This window comes from Notamacropus eugenii, chromosome 5 (genome assembly GCF_028372415.1).
Source record: "Notamacropus eugenii isolate mMacEug1 chromosome 5, mMacEug1.pri_v2, whole genome shotgun sequence".
In the NCBI taxonomy this organism is placed as follows: domain Eukaryota; kingdom Metazoa; phylum Chordata; class Mammalia; order Diprotodontia; family Macropodidae; genus Notamacropus; species Notamacropus eugenii.
This window is the reverse complement of record NC_092876.1, coordinates 451769405-451794690: the sequence shown is the minus strand read 5'-3', so window position 1 is coordinate 451794690 and position 25286 is coordinate 451769405.

Here is a 25286-nt window from a genome sequence, read left to right as displayed (position 1 = left end):
TTTGACCTAGGGACCAGATATTGGATCTTAGCTCTGAATTCCTCTCTCTTGAGGCTAACAATTTTTAAAAATCTTTTTTTAATGAATTCACAAACATGAACATTTCAATATACAAAGTATACAAGAGAACTGAACTGTATATAAACTATTAACTTCTATTACGTATAGTTAAAATGATACCTACTGAATTTAACATAGTAATAATAAAGCTACCCTACTTATTTTTGTCTCTTCTGAACATCTTTTGTGTATTTTTAAATGTTTCTTTGATGTTCTTTTCTTATTTTTTTAGCATCATTATTATCATCCACAAAAGTCAGGAGGGGACCCTAACTCTCCTGTCTTTCCACCAAAAAGACTCCCTCTTGTAACAAATTAAATAGAAAAAGAATTTAAAAATGTTTATTAAGTGCTTATTATGTGACAAGTACTGGGCTAAGTGTCAGGGATATAAATAGAAAGTCAAGACAATCTCTGCTCACATTCTAATTAGGGGACACAACACATACATCTTCAGCTGTAAATCAGGTGGAAAGCCCCAGGAGTCCAGAGGGAGTAGGTTAAATGGTATGCTCCCTAGTGGACCTTGTAGAACAACGGCAAGGCACATGGCCCCTGAATAGTGACTGTTGGGAGGGAGGCAGTGGACAAGAGTTGGAATGGTATATTTCCTTTGGGTTATTTTATGAAGAGATAAAAAGAAAAAAAATTTTATGAAGGGATAGGGTGTAGGGTGTGTTCGTGGAGAAAAAGTACTTTTGGTGCGATAGTTGCTGAGCCCTTTCCAGGGCTCTTTCCACCTGTGGTGTCCACCTGTTCCACCTAACTCTCACCTGTGGCTCCAAGAAACTGCAGCATGCGCAGAACCCACACCCTGGCAAACCGTTTTGGCAGATGGGCCAAACCAGGCTGAGGGTAACCAAGGGGTCTCAAACCCATCGGTGAATTAGGGAGGTGTCTACCCCAAGCACGTGTAGACTTCATCTGGTGGAATGGGTGGATGAGAACAGTTTGTTTCAATGGCCATGAAGGCAGATGAAGCAGGCAATGTGGAACGCTTAGAGCTTGGTTAGACACCGAAGATGCCAAGGTCATCCACTGCATCCTGAGACATTGCCACTTGTCTTGACTACGTCCTGCCGCTGGACTTTGATGACTCAGGAGAAGAGAGTGAGGCTGATGACTTTGTGCAGCTCTGCCTCACTGAAATCCAATTTACTCATGAATCAAAAGACATCATCCATACCACTTTACTATTATACCTCAATGTCCTGTGGTGACAGGCAAGTGATGAAGCAGCAGGTGCGGATACACTGGGAGCTGTAGTCATGACCCTGCACACAGGTGGCCCAGGCCAAAGGGTCGTTTCTCACTGGAAGCAGCAGTGGGACTCGGCAGCCCCCTTGGGTGTCTGAGCAGCCTTTTAAGGGTTGCACTGCTCACCTCCTGGTGTGAGGAAGGGGGCTAGAAAAGGTGCCCTAAACATTGTCTGCTTACCTAACCCTGGCCTGATTACTGCAGCAGGTGGGAAGTCCCACTATATGGTCGAAACACAAAAAAATGTACGAAAACATCTGCAAAGATGATTCCACTCACCATTGGCACATGGAATATGCACACACTAATAGACAACACAAAATCCAGTAGACCTGAAAGAAGAACTGTTCTTGTAAGAGAACTCAACAGGTATCACATCCAAATAGCAGCCCTGAGTGAAACAAGATAGGCAAATGAAGGCCAGCTTACTGAAGTTGGAGGTGGATACACCTTTTTCTGCAGTGGGTACAGTGAAGGGGAGTGTCCTGAAGCTGGCATGGGTTTTGCAATCAAAACCAACATAATCAGCAAGCTGCCATGCCTGCCAAAAGGAGTGAATGACAGGCTCATGACAATGAGATTGCCACTTGTAGGAAAACACCATGCCATCATCATCAGTGACCATGCTCCCACTATGACAAACCCTGATGAGGTCAAAGAAAAATTTTGTGAAGACCTAGAGACCCTTTTCGTCAATGTGCAGAAAGAGGACAAGCTGGGTGACTTTAATGCTAGAGTAGGCTCAGACTACCAGACTTGGTAGGGAGCCCTAGGGAGGAATGGAGCTGGAAACAGCAACAGCAATGGTCATTTATTGCTGATGACTTGTGCATCACATGACCTCATCACCAACGCTGTTTTCCATTTACCTAAATGCAATAAAACTTCATGGATGCGCCCTCACAGCAAACACTGGCATCTAATAGATTATGTGATTGTAAGGAAAAGAGACAGACACGATGTGAGAGTAACAAAGGCAGTGTGTGGTGCAGAGTGCTGGACTGATCATAGACTTATTCTTTCCAAGCTAAATATTCACATTCATCAAAAGTGTTGCCCCTAAGGCAAAACGACTACCAGAAGAATTAACGTCAACAAATTAGACCTCTTCTCTGAGCATGAACAGTTTGCTGCTGACTTGGAGGGAAAGTTGAGCCAACACACAGTTGTCGACAGTGGAGCAGAAAAGGAGTGGGCAGCTCTCAGAGATTTGGTGTACAGCACTGCATTTGCTCATCTGGGTCAGAACACTTGCAAACACCAAGTCTGGTTTGATGAAAATGATGGGGAAATTCAGAATCTGCTAAATGAAAAAAGTGAACTCCACAAGATTTACCAGCAGGATAGTTTATTCTCCTTGAAGAAGGCAGCATTTAATTCCATCAAAAGCAAAGTACAAGCAAAGTTTAGAGAGATGCAGGATTCCTGGCTTGGTTAGAAGGCAGATGAAATTCAGTTTTATGCTGACAGTAATAATCCAAAGTGCTTTTATGATTCCCTGAAAACTATTTATGGACCAAAAACTTATGGTCCATCACGACTACTCAGTGCTGATGGAGCTACATTGATTAGTGATAAGGACATGATCCTAGAGAGATGAACTGAACACTTCCATAGTGTTCTCAACAGACCATCATCAATCAATGTTGAGGCCATTGACTGTTTACCTCAGGTTGAAGTCAATCCCTCCTTAGCTGAACCTCCAACTGAAGACAAAGTTTTGAGGGCCATTAGGCTCCTTTCTTGTGGCAAAACACCTAGTGCTGATTCTATTCCAGCTGAGATTTACAAGGTAGAGGGAACCATTGCTCATACAAAAGCTGACTGAAATTTTCCAGGTTATATGGCAAGAGGAGATTATCCCCCAGCAGTTCAAGGGTGCCTCCATTGTTCATCTCAATAAGGGTAAAGGGAATAGAATGAACTGCAACAATCACAGGGGGATCTCTCTCTTAGTCACTGCTGGCAAAATTCTTGCTAGAGTCCTCCTTAATAAGCTGGTCCTTCACCTGAAAGATGACATATACCTGAGAGCCAGTGTGTCTTCAGAAAGGGCCAAGGAACAGTCAGTATGATGTTTGCTGCCCGACAACTCCAGGAGAAATGTCAGGAGCAGAACAGAGGTCTGTACACAATGTTTGTGGATCTGACCAAGGCCTTTGACACTGTTAGTCGTGAGGGCTTATGGAAAATTATGTCAAAATTTGGTTGCCTGGAGAAGTTCATCAATATTGTATGTCAATTTCATGATGGCATGTTTGCCCAGGTTCTGGATAAAGGACAAAGCTCTTGTGCCTTTCCAGTCACCAATAGAGTGAAACAGGGCTGTGTGCTTGCTCCTATGGTTTTTAGCATGATGTTTTCAGCCATGTTGACAAATGCTTTCAATGAGGATGAACACGGCATCAAGGTCAACCACTGTACTGATGATAAGTTCTTCAATTTGAAAAGGTTACAAGCCAAGACCAAAGTGGAGGGAGTGTTGGTGCATGATTTTCTGTTTGCAGATGATTGTGCACTCAGTGCAGCCTCTGAAGCTGAGATGCAGCAAAGTATGGATCAATTCTCTGCTGCCTGTGCTAATTTTGGCCTAATAATTAACACCAAAAAAACACAGGTGCTCCATCAGCCACCACCACACCATCCATATGTGGAACCACTGGTTACAACAAATGAAGAAGTTCTGAATGCTGTGGATGAGTTCATTTGCCTTGGTAGTGTACTTTCCAGGGATGTATACATTGACAATGAGGTTGACACATGCATTGCCAGAGCTAGCTGAGTATTTGTGAGACTCCAAAGAAAGGTTTGGGAGAGAAGAGGTATTGGATGGACTACCAGACTGAAGGTCTACAGAGCCACTGTGCTGACCTCATCGTTATATGCTGCTGAAACATGGACAGTTTACCAGTGCCATGCCAGGAAACTGAATCACTTCCATTTGAACTGTCTTAGCAAGATTCTGAGGATTACCTGGCATGATAAGGTACCAGACACTGAAGTCCTTGCTCAAATTGAATTGCCAAGCATTCAAACTATGCTTCAGAGAGTGCAACTCCAATGGGCTGGCCACGTTGTTCAAATGCAAAATGTATGCTTGCCAAAAAGGCTATTTTATGGAGAACTTGCATGAGGCAGGTGATCACATGGTGGCCAGAGGAAACGATACAAGGTCATCCTCAAGAGCTCTCTCAAGAACTTTGGATTTGACTGTGCAACCTGGGAGACACTGGCACAGGACTGCTTGGCAAGGCATGCCCACATAAGAAAAGGTGCTGTGCTCTTTGAGCAAAGCAGAGTTGAGACAGCACTAAGTAAACACAGGATGTACAAATTTGGGCTATCCACTCCAAATATTTATACAGACTATCTGTGCCCAACCTGTGGTAGAGCATTATGAGCTCATATTGGTCTGATCAGCCACAGTTGGACACACTGAAATTTCACTTTACAATGGTGATGCCATTTTGGTCCTCTTTGAAGACGAAGGGCACCAACCAACCAACCAACCATTTTATGAAGGGATAGAAAGTGGGGGTCCAATTTGGAGACACTATCTAGCAAATGATACAAACTCAGTAGTGGGGGATGGAGCAGGGGAGGAGAAGGTCCTTGTCTCCCCAGGCATTTGGTTATTCTTGTTGGTTTCTCTGGCTGCCTATTTACTTCTCCAAAGAAATGTAATCAAGTAAAGCAAATCCATACTGTGACTGTATCTGAAAATATGTTTCATTTTGTACCCCTAACTTACTACCACTCTGCTAAGAAGTAGGAAGCATGCTTCATCCCGAGTCCTCTGAATATATGATTGAGCATTTCATTGATCAGAGTTCTTAAGGTTTTCAAAGCTGTTTACCTTTACAGTGTTGTAGTCACTGGGTATTGTTCTCCTGGTTCTTTTCATTTCACTCTGTGTCAGTTTATAGATGTCTTCCCAGGTTTCTCCGAATCCATCATTTTCCTCTTTTCTTATGGCACGATAAGATTCTATCATAGTCATATGCCATAATATATCCAGCCATTCCCCAAATGTGTACCTATTTTGTTTTCATTTCCTTGAAATGAAAAAGTACTGCTAGAAATATTCTTGTATAGACAATTCCTTTCCCTCTGTGTTTTGCTTCTTTGGAAATATTCTTTGTATTGGTATTATTAGGTCAGTATTGTACGTCAGTTTCATGACAGCATTCTTGCATAGATTCTCGATAATGGATAATGCTCTTGAGCTTTCCTGATTACTAATGGAGTGAAACAAGGCTGTGGTTTTGCTCCCCTGATTTTTAGCATGATGTTTTTAGCCATGCTGTCAGATGCCTTCAGTGAAGATGAAACCAGCATCAGGGGCAGTTACTGCCTTGTCAGTAAATTATTTAACAAGCAAGGGGCAGCTAGGTGGTAACAGTGGTTATAGTGCTGGCCCTGGAGTCAGAAGGATCTGACTTCAAATCTGCCTCAGATATGTACTAGCTGTGTGACCTTGGGCAATTTATTTAACCCAAATTGCCTCCAAAAAAAGAAAGAAAAAGTTACAAGCCAAGGTTAAAGTGAAAGGAGAGTTGGTATATATTTTTCTGTTTGTTCACATATGATGGTGCACTCAGTATAGCCTCAGGTTAAAATGCAACAAAGTATGGATCTTTGCTGCTTGTGCTAATTTTGATCTGATAATCAATATTAAGAAAACAGAAATTCTCCACCATCCAGCACAACACCATCCACACGTGGAACCATGGGTAATGGCAAATGGAGAAATATTGAATGTTATGGATAAATTCATTTACCTTGGCAGTATACTTTCCAAGGATGTACACATAGATAAGGTGGATGCCTGTATTGCTCAAGAGTGCTTGGGAAGCTCCAAGACAAAGTGTGGGAAAAGAGTTATTAGACTGACTACTAAATTGAAAGTCTACTTAACTGTTGTGCTGACTTAATTGGTGTATGTCTGTGAAACCTGGATAGTACGCCAGCACCATGCTGGGAAACTGAATTGTTTCCATTTGAATTGTCTAAAGAAGATTCTGAAGATCACCTGGAAAGATAAGGCACCAGACACGAGGTTCTTTCTTGAGCTGAACTGCTAAGCATTCAAACTTTACTGTGGAGAGTGCAACTCCAGTGGGCTGGCCATGTTTGATCTCTAAATGTGCACTTGCCTAAAAGACTATTTTACAGAGAATTCACACAAACTTGCACAGAGATCAGAAGAAGAGATATATGGATACTCTTAAGGTCTCTCTGGAGAAGCTTGGACTCAATTGTGTGGCAAGAGAGACTCTAGCAAAGGACTACTCATCAGCACTTTCTCTGATGCAGACATGTCGTGCTGGGGCAGTCCTTTGCGAGGTGCTTTGGAGGGAACAATGTCTGTGCTGGACCTGCTATCCAACTGAGATGGGTCAACCAGGTCATTCAGCTACTATGCAGCCTTCTTATCTGACTCAGCTGCTGTTGACCTAGGCCACTCAGCTGTTACCTTGCAATCTTTCCAGACCTTGCACAAGGTCACTTTGCAGATCTGAAAATATCTGTTTTATTTTTAATTATTTATTTTATTTTCAATTCGTGGAAGAAAACAAGCATTTCCATAGCAATACAACAAAAAAGATGATTGAACGTGAAATGGCAAGTCTACCATGTACTACCATGTCCCTCCAAATATACAACAGAGTTATGTAAGTTATCTTTTTCTCCCCCCAATGACTACCATTAGACTCAAATATTGTGTTTAATCAGCAATAATAACTTTGAATTCTGGGTATAAACAAAGATAAGCCATTGAACAAGTTTGAATAAAACCAATTCTATAAGGTACAATGTGGTACCTGTTTTCACTAGACCCAACTGTTATTATAACTGAAACATGGGCTACTTTCTATTTTTTCGCTTTATCACCTCTGGTGGTTTGGTACAATTTGCAAACATATTATTACTGTCTGCTTCTAATTCTTTTTAAGCAACTTTGGCAAATAAAGAGTTACTCTGGTTGATTCCATCAAGTTATGCAACAAAGTGCCATTAAAATCATTACTAACATGCTTGCAGTTCCTTAAGGGAATTAATCTATCTCCTGGTGCTAGCTCTAACAATCTGAAGGGAAACCCATTTGCTCTCCATATATCATTATTAATGAGTCGCAAGTTGGTCACTCCACTTTTCTTTTCTTTTTTTGCCTCTTCTGCCAAAGTAGATGAAAGAGGAAGAGATCCATGCCATGGGGTGACTTGCGAGGTTCATGTCAGTTGCTGCATTTGCCTTTCCCTAAACAAGAAAACAAACCATACAGCCATCTTCTCACTCTTATACCCTCTCCTTTGCAACACCTACGTATCTATTCTCTCTCATAGAGACTATTCAACTTGGAATAAGATCTGATGCAAAACTTTCTTCTGACATTTACTATCTGTAATCCTGGACAAGAAATTTATTAATTTTTCCGAATCTCAGTTTCCTCATCTGTAAAATAAGAGATTACAATAGTACCTACATCATAGGCTTGATGTGAGGATTATATGAGATAATATATACATAAAGGATTTTCAAAACTTAAAATATACATATTTTATGATATACAAATACACCATAATCATCATTCCTTTGATACTCAGCATATACTGTTTTGGACTGAAGTTTTTTTTTTTTTGTATAAATAATTCCCTTAATCAGATTGTAAGTTCCTGGAGGCTGGGAGCATGTGTTCTATATCTGTATAGTCTTTAAAGTGCCTACTATAATACTTGGGGCATAATAAGGATACAACACATATTAATTACTAATAGTGGCATATGCAGATTTGAATAGAATTCTAAATATTACATTTAACTAGGTTTTCAACTTCTAGACACAAACTTTCTTAAAAAATATCGTATTTTTATTCCTTCAGTATATTTGCAGTATGATTCAGATATGGCATAATCATTTCTAAATAATTTTTATGGTTATTTCTATACTGTAAAATTCAATTTAAAGTAATTTAACTTTGGAATGTGGGATTTAGGGAAACATTCAAATATGGTTGTGTCTAGAATGTAAACTCCTTGAGGGTAGGGATTATCATCACTATTAGTTATTATTAATCTTTATATCTCCAGTTTCTACCCTATTGCTTGACACATAGTAGGTACTTTATGTCGTCCACTATCTTTTAAGACCCCTTCTTTAACAGCCCTTTCATATAGAGACCTACCTCTGTGTAAAGAGACAAGCAACATCACTTTCCCTTCTGAGTCCTTGTCTAAAGTGAAACCTTATGGTTCAGATCTTAATTCATTTGGAGGAGATTTTGCTTGAAAAGAACCCTGGTTAAGCTAAGTGGAAGAATCAAATGAAAGAAGAGAGAGCGAATTGTGTCAGCAAAGAAGCTAATCATCTACTTTGTCTAATTATGATAAGAACGTGAAAGCCAGATTTGCTACAGATTATCTGCAATTAGGATAATCTATACACAGATAATTGAGTTCACTGGAGACAGTTTTGGCATGTCAGAGTAATTTTCAAACATTAACTGCCATGGTCTCCATATAGTGAATTTATGTGATTAGCCATAATAAGGAGATGGAGGCATACACAGGTGATTAAGACTGTGCAAAAAGTTTGGGTATAAAGGCTGAAAAAGTTTAAAAATAATTAAAACCCCCCAATAACTGGCCCTTCATCTGGTTAGGCTCCAACCCAGGCAATACCTACTAATTGCTCAAGGAACTCTATCTTGGAAATGGGATAGTTTATCCTTAAACAGCTTTGCAAAGCAAAAACTCTACCTTCCTACTTCTTTTTTTTTTTTTTTCATTATTAAATTTATTTATTTAACTTTTAACATTCATTTTCACAAAATTTTGGGTTACAAATTTTCTCCCCTTTTATCCCCTCCCCCCCCAAACACCAAGCATTCTAATTGCCCCTATGACCAATCTGCTCTTTCTTCTATCATCCCTCTCTGCCCTTGTCTCCATCTTCTCTTTTGTCCTGTAGGGGCAGATAGCTTTCTATACCCCTTTACCTGTTTTTCTTATTTCCTAGTGGCAAGAACATTACTCGACAGTTGATCCTAACACTTTGAGTTCCAACTTCTCTTCCTCCCTCCCTCCCCACCCCTTCCCTTTGGAAGGCAAGCAATTCAATATAGGCCATATCTGTGTAGTTTTGCAAATGACTTCCATAATAGTTGTGTTGTATAAGACTAACTATATTTCCCTCCATCCTATCCTGTCCCCCATTACTTCTATTCTCTTTTGATCCTATCCCTCCCCATGAGTGTCGACCTCGAATTGCACTCTCCTCCTCATGCCCTGCCTTCTATCATCCCCCCCACCCTGCTTGTCCCCTTATCCCCCACTTTCCTGTATTGTGAGATAGGTTTTCCTACCAAAATGAGTGTGCACTTTATTCTTTTCTTTAGTGGAATGTGATGAGAGTAGACTTCATGTTTTTCTCTCACCTCCCCTCTTTATCCCTCCACTAATGAGTCTTTTGATTGCCTCTTTTATGAGAGATAATTTGCCCCATTCAATTTCTCCCTTTCTCTTCCCAATATATTTCTCTCTCACTGCTTGATTTCATTTTGTTTTAAAGATATGATCCCAACCTATTCAATTCACTCTGTGCACTCTGTCTCTATGTATGTGAGCGTGTGTGCATGTGTAATCCCACCCAGTACCCAGATACTGAAATGTTTCAAGAGTTACAAATATTGTCTTTCCATGTAGGAATGTAAACAGTTCAGCTTTAGTAAGTCCCTTATGACTTCACTTTGCTGTTCACCTTTTCATGGTTCTCTTCATTCTTGTGTTTGAAAGTCAAATTTTCTTTTCAGCTCTGGTCTTTTCATCAAGAATACTTGAAAATCCTCTATTTCATTGAAAGACCATTTTTTCCCCTGAAGTATTATAGTCAGTTTTGCTGGGTAGGTGATTCTTGGTTTTAGTCCTAGTTCCTTTGACTTCTGGAATATACTGTTCCATGCCCTTCGATCCCTTAATGTAGAGGCTGCTAGATCTTGTGTTATCCTGATTGTATTTCCACAATACTTGAATTGTTTCTTTCTAGCTGCCTGCAGTATTTTCTCCTTGACCTGGGAACTCTGGAATTTGGCCACAATGTTCCTAGGAGTTTCTCTTTTTGGATCTCTTTCAGGTGGTGTTCTGTGGATTCCTTGAATATTTATTTTGCCCTCTGGTTCTAGAATCTCAGGGCAGTTTTCCTTGATAATTTCATGAAAGATGATGTCTAGGCTCTTCTTTTGATCATGGCTTTCAGGTAGTCCCATAATTTTTAAATTGTCTCTCCTGGATCTATTTTCCAGGTCTGTTGTTTTTCCAATGAGATATTTCACATTATCTTCCATTTTTCCATTCTTCTCTCTTTGTTCTGTGATTTCTTGGTTTTGCATAAAGTCCTTAGCGTCCATCTGTGCCATTCTAATTTTGAAAGAACTATTTTCTTCAGTGAGCTTTTGAATCTCCTTTTCCATTTGGCTAATTCTGCTTTTGAAAGCATTCTTCTCCTCATTGGCTTTTTGAACCTCTTTTGCCAATTGAGTTAGGCTAGTTTTTAAGGTGTTAATTTCTTCAACATTTTTTTGGGTCTCCCTTAGCAGGGAGCTGATCTGCTGTTCATGCTTTGACTTCATGTCTCTCATTTCTCTTCCCAGCTTTTCCTCCACCTCTCTAACTTGATTTTCAAAATTCTTTTTGAGCTCTTCCATGGCCTGAGCCCATTGGGTGGGCTGGGACACAGAAGCCTTGATTTCTGTGTCTTTGCCTGATGGTAAGCATTGTTCTTCCTCATCAGAAAGGAAGGGAGGAAATGCCTGTTCGCCAAGAAAGTAACCTTCTATAGTCTTATTTCTTTTCCCTTTTCTGGGCATTTTCCCAGCCAGTGACTTGACCTCTGAATATTTTCCTCACACCCACCTCACCTCCTGATCCTCCCAGCCCGTGTTTGTGGTCTGAGATTCAAATGCTGCTTCCAGCCTCAGGGCTTTTGGCGGGGGCAGGGCTGCTATTCAGTATGAGATTATGATCTGGTGCTGAGATCGGGGCAGGGCCACCTCTCAGGCTCAGTTCCCTCAGGGGGTTTATGCACAGACCTTCCGCAATGGATTCAGGCTCCTGCCCGCTTGGGGAGCCCCTGTCTGCAGCCGCCTCTCAGCTTCTACCTCCTGGGGGGGGCCTGAATTATGGGGGCACCCCACTCCCCTCTCGACCCGCCAAAGAGACTCTCTCACCCACCCCTGTCACCTGTGGGTGGAGGGACTTGTGCGGCCGCTGGAGATCCCGTCCCTGAAGCCTGCTCGGATCTGTTTCTCTCGGTGCCGCAGCCGTGGCCGCAGCAGGTCTGGGCTGGGTTTTGTGTCTGCAGCGCGACGGACCTTTTGTGAGAGGTTTGCAGATCCCTCTGTGGGTGGAGGGACCCGCGTGGCCGCTGGAGATCCTGTCTGTGAAGCCTGCTCGGATCTTTTCCTCTCGGTGCCGCGGCCGTGGCAGGGCTGCACTCAGCTCCCAGTCCCGGCGCCCAGTCCGCAGCGCGAAGGACCCCCCCGCGAGAGGTTTGCAGGTCTCTCTGGAACAGAAATCTCCCTCGCTCCAATGTTCCGTGGCCTCTGGGTGCGGAATTCGCCGTGAGTTACTTCCCTGTAGCCATTCTATGGGTTGTGGGTTCAGAGCTATGTGTATGTGCGTCTTTCTACTCCGCCATCTTGGCTCTGCCCCTCTACCTTCCTACTTCTTAGGGCACAATTGGGTCATCATACTCAAATTCGTGTATTAAACAGAAAAAAATATAGCTAATGGCAATATTTATGGATTGACCTTATTTCAGATGGAAAATTTCCATGTCATGAACAAATACTGATACTACAGCTCTTCAGTCAATAAGGTCATTTTTCCCCCTGTTTGCCTTTCTTCTTTGTCCTTGTTTCACCCCTCTCCTTAGCATTCTCATTATGTAAAACTGTTTTTTTTGCTTCTCATTTTCTATATTTTGAAGAATGTTAATAAATAAAAATGCAAAAACAAAATTGCGATTCAAATCCAATTGTCTCCAATTACATTAAGAACTAAACGGAGCCCAGCGATTCACAATTTCTCAGAGTGAAAGCACCTTAATATTCTTCAATCTCATCGAAAGAAATACCCAAACAAGAAAAAAGGTGGGTGAAGAAGTGATCCAGAAATGTGAGAGTTAATTGATCAATATTATAAGGACACGTTGGACTGAATAGCAGCAAGTCTGTACAAAAATCGATGTCCAGAGCTTGGTGCTTAGCTTTTGGTATCATAAAATTATTAGCTCTTGTCTTCTGTCAACATCTTCAGTCCTGTCTGGGTTGTTATTCACAGTTTTGTCTTCCTTTGCCTCACTGGTAACACACGATATCCTTTCACTGTACACTTTTTTCGAGACTGGCTAGAACAGTTATAAATATCTTCTATGTATAGAGAGAAGTAAATAAGAGGCTGATAAGCTTCAGTGGCTGGGATACAAAATGCCTCCAAACAAGGGAGACTGTCAGGGAAGCTTTATGAAATAAAACTGTTGTCAATTTTCCATTTTGTTAGGGGCTTAAAGAAGAATTACTTAAACTATGTTCAGACTAAACATCACAGATGCTCTTTTTTTTCCCCTTCTCCCATACTTATTATCTGACACACAGCTAGAAAAACTAGTCTGGTATTTTCATATGACTTCCCAGGGTCCCACTGCCATGTGTTTGGATTAGGTAGAAGACTTCAAGCTTGAGCCTACAGAATAAGAGGATATAGCAATCCATAAGTGCTCTGACAAGGCTATCTTTGGAGAGTTTTATGATTTAGAATATATGATAGGACCCACTCATTTTAGCATTATAATAGTGATTTTGGGGACCAGAATAATGTCCTTGTTACACTGTAAAATCCATTGTCCATTACTTTATATGCCATAGTTGGTGGAGACTGATTTGATTTATAGAGTAGTGCAATGAAAGTATATATAGAGAGGGCTTGATTGCATTTGCAAATATACAAATTTATAATAGAAGATGCAAGGAACGGTGGATAGAGGACTGGATTTAGAACCAGTAAGGTCTGGGTTCAGACTCTCCCTTGATAGCCTCATCACCTCTTGCCTACACAACTACAATAGTTTTCTAATTAGTTTTCCTGCATCTGGTTTCTTTTACTAGCTGAATGAGTAACCCTGCACAAATCACTTAACATTTCTCAGTCTCAGTTTCCTCATCTGTAAACTGGAAACAATAATTGTGCTTACCTTAGATCAAAAGAGATTGGTTGGCACCTACAATTAAGCACCTACAATGTGCCAGGTATTGTGTTTGACGATGGCAGTTGAAATAAAAAAATTAGTAGGTCCCTGACCTCACGATGTTTACCTTCTACTGGGGAGGGGAAGGCAAGAAATGCATCACAGACAAGAAAATGCAAGATTTTAAAAAGAATTGGATCAATGATTTCATCACTCTAGATAACATTAGGGAATGAATCCTGGGGGATGCCTTATCTCCAATTTAGAGTTGCCTAGGGACACTGAGAAGTTAAGTGACTTGCCCAGGGTCACAAAACTAGTGTGTATCAAAGGTGGGACCCAGTCCATATCTTCTTGATGCAATACCTCACTGTCTATCATAATACGAAATAAATGATAGATATGCAAAATAAATACAGAGTGATTTTGGGAAGGGGAGCATTGCCAACTGAGGGGATAGACAAAGACTTCCTGAAGGAAGTAGTCCTTGAATTGAGTACTAAAGATAGGTAGGGGTTCCAAGAGGGAGATAGGAAGAAGGGCAGCATTCTAGGCACAGGAGACAATCTGTGTACAAGGCCAATGGTGGATATGGAATGTTGGGGGAAGACAGTACACAAAAGGCCAAAAAAATGTGAAAATCCTCCAAAAGGCTATCTACAACAAGTACCTCCACTTTCCCCTCATTGCCTTCTTAGCCCCTCACAATCTGGCCTTGAATCTTTTCATTCCATCAAATTCCAAATTCTCTCAAGGTTTTTGGGACCCCTTTCTCTTATGGTTCTCCTCCTACCTATCTGACTGCTCTTTTACTGAATCCTCATATAGATCAGGTCTTCTAACCATAGGTGTCTTTTGGCTCCTGTTCTGAGCCCTTTTCTCTTCTCTTCATCTACAGCTTCACTTGGTGATCTCATCAGCTTCCAAGGATTTAATTATCATACATAAGTTGATGATTCTCACATCTAAAGATCCTGCCTCAGCCTTCCTGTTCAACTCCAATCTTATACCTCCAACTGCTTTTCAGACATCTTAAACTACATGTCCAGTAGACCCCTTAAACTAAATATGTCCAACAGAACTCATCTTTTATTCAAACTGTCCCCACCTTCCTTGTTACTATAGGTGACACCACTATCCTCCTTACTACTGTAGATGACAATACCATGTTCCCAGTCCCTCAGACTCACAACCTAGGAGTCATCTAGTTTGAACTCCTCATTATTTCTCATCCTCCTCATCCCATATTTAATCTGTTGCCAATGTCTGTAGATTTGGCCTCTGTCACAATTCTTGAATATATCCCCTACTTTCTTCTGACACTACCACCACTATTGTACAGGCCCTCATCGCCTCATACCTGGATTATTGCAACAGCCTGCTGGTGGGTCTGCTACCTCAAGTCTCTCCCCACTCCCACCTATCCTCCTTTTACTCACTAAAAGTGACTCTCCTAAAACTTGGATCTGATCATGTAAACCTTCTATTCAAAAACTCCAGCGCTTTCCTAGGATTTGTATTTGATCCTTAGGATCAAATGCTCTGTTTGACATTCAAAGCCCTTTATAATCTATTCTTTCCCCCCTCCCACCAATTTCCAGTCTTTTTACATCTTATTCTCTGCTGTGTACACTTTGGTCCAGTGACATTGCCCTCTTCTCTGTTCTACAAACAACACACTCCATCTTTCTGATTTCTTTGACTGCTCTGACTACTGACCTCCCTGGCCTTTTTTAAGTTACAACTAAAATCTTGTGTTTTACAGGAATTCTTTTTCAATTCTTCTTCATTCTAGAACCTTCTTCTCTTTTAATTATTTCCTATTTATCCTGAATGACAGCAAGTCTGCTTAGCTTTTGGTGTCATAAAATTATTACCTCTTCATTATTGTCACTACTGTATATTTATTTGCTTGCTGTCTTCCCCATTAAATTGGAAACTTGTTGAGGAAGGGAACGTTTATTAATTCTTTTTGTATCTCCAGCACTGAGCACAGTGCCTGGCACTTCGTAGTCATAGTATGAGTTTATTGATTGAAAAAGGAGCTGGAGAGAGAGATGCATGTGAGGGTGTGGAGGAGGATGGAGTCATGGTCAAAGAGGATTCAGAAGAATCGTTAACAGAACCAGGTTTGGAGTTAATAAGACTGGTGTGGGTATTTCTCAAATGGAGGCTTGAGGACTAATATACCAATAAGAGAACGGACTGTAGAAGTGGAGGCATTGTCAGTATGAAGATGGCTGCTGCATGAGGCTTGGGAAGAACTTTAGGTGCCTGAGAAGCTTGGATTTTATCTTAGAGGCGATGGGGGAAGCAATGACGTTTCTTAAGTAGGGAGTGACAAAGTCAGACTTGACCTTCAGGAGTATCAGTTTGGCAGGTATATAGAGGATAGACTGGAGAAGGAAGAGAATGGGTGCAGGGAGAAAACTGGGAGGCTAATCCAGGTAACAAGTGATGAGGACTTGAGCTAACACGGCTGTGATGAGATTAGAAAGAAGGGGACAGATTTAAGAGATACTGAGTTAGAATGGCCAAGATTTGGATTGGATATGGGTGGTGACTGAGAATGGAGAGATGAGAATGACTGCTTTAGGGTGAAACTGGGTGCCTAGAAAAGGATGATGGTATTGAAAGAAGTAGTAATGTTCAGAGGAGTGGTGGGTTTAGGGGAAAAATTATTTCAATTTTGGACACATTGAGTTTGGGATGTCTATGGTACATTCAAGTAGAGATATCATGCAGGAAGCTGGAGAAGAGGAAACAGAGTGCAGTGGAGTACCAGGTCTGGAGTCAGGAAGACTCATCTTTGTGAGTTCAAATCTGGCCTCAGACACTTACTAGCTGTGTGACCCTTGGCAAGTCACTTAACCCTGTATACCTTAGTTTCTCATTTGTAAAATGAGCTGAAGAAGGAAATGGCAAACCACTCTAGTAGCTTTGCCGAGAAACCCCCAAATGGGGTCATGAAGGGTAAGATAGGACTGAACAATGACAAGGAGAGGGATAAGAGTTATAGATGAAGGATATAGACTTCGGAATCATCTGCAGAGATTTGATAGTTTAGCTCATGGAAGTTGATGGTATTACTGAGAAAGGATAAAAAAGAGGAGAAACCCCTAGGATACTGTCAGGGACACATCTATGTATATAGATCGAAGGACATAGTGATTCTGAAAAGGAGACTGAGAAAGAACAGTCAGGAGGAAAACAAGGATATTGCAGTGTCATGAAAAGCCAAGGAAGAGCAATTATCCAGAAGGAACGGGTGGATAATAGAATTGAATATTGTAAAGAATTCAAGAAAGATGAGGTCTGAGAAAAGGTCATTATGTGGAGAAATAAAAAAATCAGTGGTGACCTTGGAGAGAGCAGTTTCAGTGGAGTGGTGGGAGCAGAACTCAGATTGAAAGGTGTTGAGAAGTGAATGGAAGATGTGAAAGGGGAGACAATCTATCTATCTATCTATCGTCTGTCTGTCTATCTGTCCATCTGTCTGTCCATTCATCCATCCATCCATCCATCCATCCATCTATCTATCTATCTATCTATCTATCTATCTATCTATCTATCTATCTATCTATCTATCTATCTATCTATCTATCTATCTATCTATTTATCTATCTATCTATCTACCTACCTACTTACCTATCTATCTATCTATCTATCTATCTATCTATCTATCTATCTATCTATCTATCTATCTATCTATCTATCTACCTACCTACCTACCTACCTATCTATCTATCTATCTATCTATCTATCTATCTATCTATCTATCTATCTATCTATCTATCTATCTATCATCTACCTATCTAAATATCTATCATCTATCTATCTATCTATGTCTAATCTATCAATACCTTTACAACACCTCTTTTATCTCAGATTCAGGGATTCTTAACTTGGGGTCTATGAACTTGTTTTTAAAATATATTTTGATAATGTATTTCGGTATAATTGATTTCCTTTGTAATCTTATGTGTTTTATTTTATGCATTTCAAAGCATTCTAAGGAGAGGTCTATAGGTTTCTTCACCAGTTGCCAAGAGGTCCATAGTGCTCTCCTCACATCACAGTCACCCTTGTTCAAGCCCTCCTTGCCTCTCATCTGGGCCATTGAAGTCAACTCCTGATTAGTCTTGTCCCATCTCTCCCCTTTAATCTTCCTCCATACTGCAGCTGAAGTGAACTCCTAAAGCCCACCATGGAACTTCCCTACTCAAAAAACTTGTGCTTTTAGAGACTTTCCAAAGTCTGCCTTTGAAAGCAGTATTTCCTTCATGCTAAGGTCCTATAGCATTCTCACTGTGAGTGAAATATACCCATTCAATGAATAGGCTTCTTTAAATAACTCAAGAGATGACTTCTTTAATAAAAAAAAAAAAATCAAATGTGGAGAAGACCCTTAGGGTTCCTGGGTAAAAGTGAAACAATTACTATTTAGTATTTAAATCCACCCTGTGCTATGTGGGTGGGGACTTGTTGTCCAGTCTCTCATTACATCCTGGGTCATCTCCAGTCATCCTGATGAATATCTGGTCACTGGACCCAGATGGCTCAGGAGGAGAAAGTGAGGCTGCTTACCTTGCGCAACCCTCCCTCACTCAGGACAAAGTCAAGTGCAAGGCCTGTCATCATCTGGATGTTATGGTCCTCTTCAGGGACAAAGGGCAAGCACAACACTCTTATCATATCATATCATATCATATCATATCATATCATATCATATCATATCTATCTATCTATCTATCTATCTATCTATCTATCTATCATCTACCTATCTATTTAAAAAATAAGACATTAGCTGTGAAAGAGTGTATCTTTAGTGCATAGCAGAGTCAATTGAAGATATTTTAAGGGTGGAGGAGATTTGGGCACTTTTAAAGTCTCTGAACCTAGAATCAATGCCTCAAAAACCTTAAAGCAGTGTATTAATGTATTACTTATCATGATAACATATAAAGAACATGTTTGTAGTACAATCTGGCTTCTTGGGAATGTCACTGAAACCGTGTAAATAAGTTACTCAAGCCATCTAGACCAGCCCATGACCAGAGTAAGAGAGTCAGATTAAAATGTAATTGTGAAATATTTAACAAAATAAATCACAATATCATAGAACGTAGATAATATTAATGTGTTTTTTGATGTCAATATTTGGCCTACTGAGATTTTTATGTCTGATTTAGTGACCCTTATGTCTTTTGACATTACTGACCTTAACCATCCACACATCCTGATTTCAAACTGAGAATTTAATTTCTTAATTTTTTAAGATACATATGAAGTTCTAATCTCTGCTTGCTGTGAGTCAACTAATGCACTTTGCACTGCTTTACGTGTCTGGTGATAACAGTGGACTTTCAAAGGAGTGGTGAAAAGAAAGAGCAATTTTAAACGTTTCTTTGCTCCACTCTCTATGAATGAAAATGATACATTTCAATCAAGGAGATAAGCATAAGTTTTTGTCAACCGATGTGGTCAGTACATAGACATTCTTAAAATGTTGTCATAAGACAACGTCTGTTGAGTAGTTCAAGCTCCATCGTCAAGGTCCTTCATGATCTGGTTCACTTGTGTCTTTCTAGCTTTTCATTCTACTAGCCATGTTCACATTTCCTTTGCTTTCTCCCTGCCCCCTCTCCCCAGCTCCTTAACTGGACTACTCACTTAAAAAAAAAAATCCCTCCATACCTTTGTTCAAACTATTTGCTCTACAGTTTTCCCTTTCATATCATAACTTTCCTCATTGTGGTTTTGATATATCCTGGATCGGCATAAGAAATTAAATGGAAATTATCTGGGAATTTTGTGGAAGGCTGGTAGATGAAACAGAAAAAGTTTAGAAACTCAAAAATGCATAAAATATATGTACAATATTGTATAATATCAGCATATTTTATTTTCTAAGATCATAGTAATTCAGACTTCTCTGGTTTGAAGGGAGGGCCAAAAATTTTTATGTGGATTTCTCAGAGTGTGTGGGGTGGGGGTGGGGAGGGAGTGGAGAAGGACTGTGCCCCAACCCCTGAGATGTGGAAGAGATAATTGTACTTGGAGTGTTCTCTCCTCACCTCTCCTACTTCTATGCAAATTTTGTCCATTCCTCATAGCCCAGCTCCAACGCCACTTACACGGAAATTTTCCACATCCTTCTAGACTTGATCCTTCTGTTTTCTGATCTCTCAGAACACTTTATCTGTATCTGTTATGACACTTACCTCAACCTACCTCATAGGAAATGACCCCAAGATGCTTGTCTTCTGGTTATTTGAACACATTTTAGCTCAGATATTTGACAGGATGTTCTTTTAGGGCAGGAACCTATGTCTTATCAACTTTTGTATCTACTGCCCTGATTCCTAGCTTGCACACAGGAGGGTAAATACATATTTGCTGGATTAAGCTGGATACCTATATCACAAGAAAATGATATTTATAAGAAAAGTATGAAGCAATAAGAGCAGCTAGGCAATGCAGGGGATAGAGAACTGAGTTTGGAGTCAGAAAGAATCGAATTCCTATCCTGCTGCGGATATTTTCTAGCTCTGGGACTCTGGGCATATCATTTAACATTTCTTAGCCCTACTTTGCTCATTTGTAGAAAAGGAGGTTGGACTTGTAAGCCTCTTATGTCGCTTCCAGGTCTAAATCTGTGATCCCATCACTTACATGAACAGCTTGGTGGCACAGTGGAGTCTGGAGTCCGGAAGACCTGAGTTCAAATCTGACCTCAGACAGTTACTAGTTGTGGGACCCATGGCAAGTCACTTCACTGTTTGTCTCAGTTTCCTTACTGTAAAGTGAGCAGGAGAAGGAAATGGCAAATTATTCCAGTATCTTTGCCAAGAAAATTTCAAATGGAGTCATAAAGAGTCCTACACAACCAAATGACAAGAGCCACAAAATGACTTGTATCTGATGATGCCTATCAGTGAGTGGAATCTGTCCAACCCCCTGTGCTGTGCTCAAGCTCTTCTTTTCCTTCCTTATAGTTGCTTTTTACTCAGGAGCTTGATTAAGATAGAGATGGACATAAATGTATCCAGTTTTTCCCTGTTCACTTGGCTGAACTTTCTTCTTTCACTGCTTACATACAAAGACCTGTGATTCTGCCAGTGTGGACATATTTTCTCCACCCTCCCCAAGTCCTGTATTTGATAATCTTAAGAAAGTGAGGTTCTGAGAGCTGGAGTGACATGCCTAGAGTCACACAGCTACTGCATCATCTGATGGCAACATTATATTGAATCTGTATCTTCCTGATTCCAAATTTAATACTCCAGCCTTACTGCCTCCTTACCACCTGTATCCAACTGAAAACGTTCATTGTTAAGGGAAAAATGTTAATTATGTTTCTTAAGCATTAACATGAATTATCTCACAACAAGGAAAGTTGATTTTTCTCTTTTAAGATTAAGACTGCTTCCATTTAGTATTGAAAAGGAGTGAAATGCTTGTGATATAAGATCTGAAGAGGTCATAAGATCCGAGAATCTAAATCCAGCCATAGGCTTTGAGGAAACTTGAAAATTACTCTCTAATGCCAATTTGGAAAATATTCAGTTTGCTTAATGAATGCATTTTACAAAAGATATTCCTGCCAGCTTTTCAGGGAATTGAATAAATGACCTAATTCCTATTTGGACCTAAATCTGAATCCAATCTCTGTCTGTAGAATAATGAGCCAATGAGAGACCTACAGCAGTTTTCTGGCCTGTCCCTTTGCTTTCAGGAAGGACTGACGTGAAACCACTCTGGACAATTGCCTGGTCAGTCTACTTTGGAAGTTCGGCAGGGCAGGAGATCACACAACTTCCCTTTGGTCAATTAACTGTCATAAAACTAGTTCAAGTCTGTATTCAGAAAACCTTGTTGGTGTAATTTTTAAACAGTACCACATAGGAAGAAATGTAGGCCCTCTTAGAAGACAGTTTCCTGCAAGCGTCTGAGAGAGTTTGTAAAAGTTGTAGGTAGGACACAGTCATTGAAACTATAAATGGATTCTTTTAAAGGTTTTGAAATCAAAATCATTCCCATTTTGTGATGGGCACCGCAATGTCCTGAGTGTCCTTTTCTAAACTCCTCTTTAAAGTAAAATTGGTCATTTGAGGCTGTTTTTCTGCACAGGAATTACAGCAAACAGTTTGATGTCATTGATACAACAAATTGGAAAGCATTTCTGAATTTCTTGGCAACAAACAGGCCTGGCTCCAGGGAGAACTGCTAATTAGGTGGTTTGTTTTGGGCGCCTCTTACCACTCTGGTTGCCCCACATTCTTCATACTGTCTGTTAGTTGCCCACAGTTTGCCACTGGGGTTAGGATTGCCTGCACACCGTACACCCTAGCAGTACCCAAAACCTATAGATTTTCCGGGACAATCCTGATTTAAAAAATTCTGTCCTGTTGTCCCCATAATCTGTCGAAATGTACCAGAAATTCTATCATTCAAACAGTCTGTGAACAAATCCATAAGGATCACTGTAAAAATACATCACAAAAGATTAAAAGCTATGAAAGATGGAGAATCAGGGGATGAGATCTTGAGGTTCTCAATGAAAGTACCTATTTGCCATAGTGCTATACAAGCATTTATATAGCACCTACTATATGCCAAACTTGTGCTAAGTGCTATTACAGTATCTTACCTGAACCCCAAGACAGCCTTGCATACCAGGTAGGTGCTGTTATTATTCCCCATTTTATAGTTGAGGAAACTGAAGCAAACAGAGGTCAAGTGACCAGGATGTGTTAAGTAAATAGAATGTGTATAGGTGGTGTGTATCATCCAGGGGGGCAGGGATGGTGACAATTGTCTTAATGTCCATAGTCATAAAGCCTATGAAAACTGCCACTATGAGCAAGGCAGAGTGGACGGAGTGTTAGACACGTAAGTCATGAAGACTCCATTCCTCATCCACTTCCTAGCAGTGGGATCCCAGGCAAGTTCTTTAACCCCTAGGAGTCTCAGTTTGTTCATCTGTAAAGGAAGGAGGTCAGGCTTGATGATCAATAAAATCCCTTGCAGCTCTCTATCTATTATGGTACAATCTTAGGTTATATAAAATGAACAAGTCGGGAAAAACATACTGTCAGGCTTAAATTTGTACATTTGATTTTCTCAACCTATTTCAGAACCAGCATGAGCCCTTCCCATTCCTTATTCATACCTTCAAATCTTACCTGATCTGTGTCTGATTTAGACAGGACCCTGTTCTTTGCTTTATAAGAAAAGACTTCACATGATATTCTTCTTATAGTCAGCATATGTACATGGGATTCATTCTTTTAACAAACATGTATTAAGTTACCACTATGATCAGAACACTATGCAGTGTTCTGGGGAAGGTATATATATCTACACACGTATTTATACATATATATGTATAGAAATGTGCACATATATATACATATGTATATATATACATATGTATATATATGTATATATATATATATAGAGAGAGAGAGAGAGAGAGAGAAGAGAGAGAGAGAGAGAGAGAGAGAGAGAGAGAGAGAGAGAGAGAGAGAGAGAGAGAGAGAAAGAGAGAGAGGGAGAGGGGGAGAGGGAGAGGAAGAGGGAGAAGGAGAGGCAGAAGTAGCCAGGTGGTGCAGTGGATAGAGTGTAGGTTTGGAGTCAAGATGACTCATCTTCCTGAGTTCAAATCTGGCCTCAGACTCTTACTAGCTGTGTTACTCAACCCTATTTTCCTCAGTTTCCTCATCTGTCAAATGAGTATATCTTTGCCAAGAAAACTCCAAATGGGAGTTGATAAGTTGGACATGAATGAAACTACTTTACAATAACAAAATATATGCTGAGAACTGAACAAGAGTTGTGGAATACATACACACTCACATACCCCTACACACACACACATGTGCATATGTAGTTATATAGCATATACATATATGCATACACAAAATATTTGCTTTGGTGTATGTGTATATTTCTCTCTCTTTCTATTTATCTATCTAGTTTAGAGACTATTTGACAATGGCACAGTTCAGGGCCATGACTTTTGCTCAGCGATGTTATTTCTAAATGTTATATGACTTTCATATGCCGGAGGAAGGAAGCCATGTAGTGGTTTTCCTCCAGGGATGAAGAAAGCTTAGCAATACCCTAGGCCAGGATATTAGTCGAGCCCCAGACTGGAGGCGGGGAATCTCAGTGCCAAGAGATGAAGCACTATCCATCAGAGTCCAAATAGGGCGGCATCTACTAGTGACATTTAGAATAAATGGAATATTATGACAGAGATTGTGCAAGCAGGATCAGCAGGAACATAGTGCCTTAGCAGCTAAGCAGCCCATTGCTAAGATATATGGCACCTCTTCTTGCAAATGCCTTGGTCGTGTTATGAAATGCAGGACTTTACTCTTGTGAACTCAATGAGGCTACTTTTCCCACTGGCATTGTATGTATTAACAGGAACATGTGCCCCAGATTTATGGGAGGGATGTTTTATGGTTAAAAGGAGTGCAGTGGGGAATAAACATTGATATAGTAACTACTACGTGCTAAGCATTAGACCATACTTTACAAATATTATCTCATTTGAGTCTCATAATAACCCTGGGAGATAGGTACTATTACTATTTCTATCTTGAGGAAACTGGAGGAAACAGAAGTTAAGTGACTTGTGCAGGGTCACACAGGCAATAACTTTCTGATGCCACATTTGAACTCAGGTCTTCCTGACTTCCGCCTTAGCTTTCCATCCACTGTATCACCTAGCTGTATGTTCTTATTATGCTATTTTGACAAATGCTTTTTCTTTGAGCTAATTGTGTTCTCTGGTTGATTAAAGGGAAGATGAACATACCAATGGGGCCTCGAAAGCTACAGTTTTAATAGTGTGGCCCCACAGAGATCTTGAACCTGGGGTAGTTGTCCTCCGGAGGAGCCAAACTGCAAGTGTTAGTTGTGGGGGAATGGAGCAGGGAGGAGGGTGTACCGAGAAGCAGTGTTAGACTCAAGAGTGTGGCTTCTTTTTAGAGACCATTTCATATACCCTGTTGTATATTCCTGTAAAAGGAAACCAAAAAAACCTTCCTTTTAAGGTTCATATCTCCTTGCCATCTGATCCTGCAGTGTCTCCCAAAGAGCCTGTGTCCAAAGGGCCTGATTGAAAAAGAACTATGTTGTTTGTCCTTCATTCTTGAAGAGGACTATGACATCAAGATGATGACATGACTTGCAGTTGACTTTGATTTGAGTGAGGGAGGGCTGTGTAAGGTTACCAACCTCACCTTCTCCTCCTGAGCCACCTGGGTCCAGTGGCCTGATATTCATCAGGACTGGAGATGGCCCAGGAGGCAATGGGAGACTCTGGCCCTTTCAGGTTAAGGTCCTATAGCATTCTCACTTTGAGTGAGATACACCGATTCAATGAATGAAGAGAATTCTTTAAGTAGTTGCTCAAGGGATGGCCCTCTTAATCAAAAAAAAAAAAAAAGAAATCAGACTGAGAGGAGAAAACTCTTAGGGTTCCTGGGTAAAAGAGAAATAATTACTATCTAGTATTTAAATTCACTCTGTGCTAGGTGGGTGGGAATTTGTAGTCCAGTCTATGAGCTCCAGAGTGAATTGGGTTTAAGGCTTGATCTTTGAGCAAGAAATGTAGCCAGTAAACCCAAAGGAAAAAAGGCAGCTTTTGGGTGTAGAATGGAGGAGGAGGAGGAGGAGAAGGGGAAGGAGGAGGAGACATGACATTCATA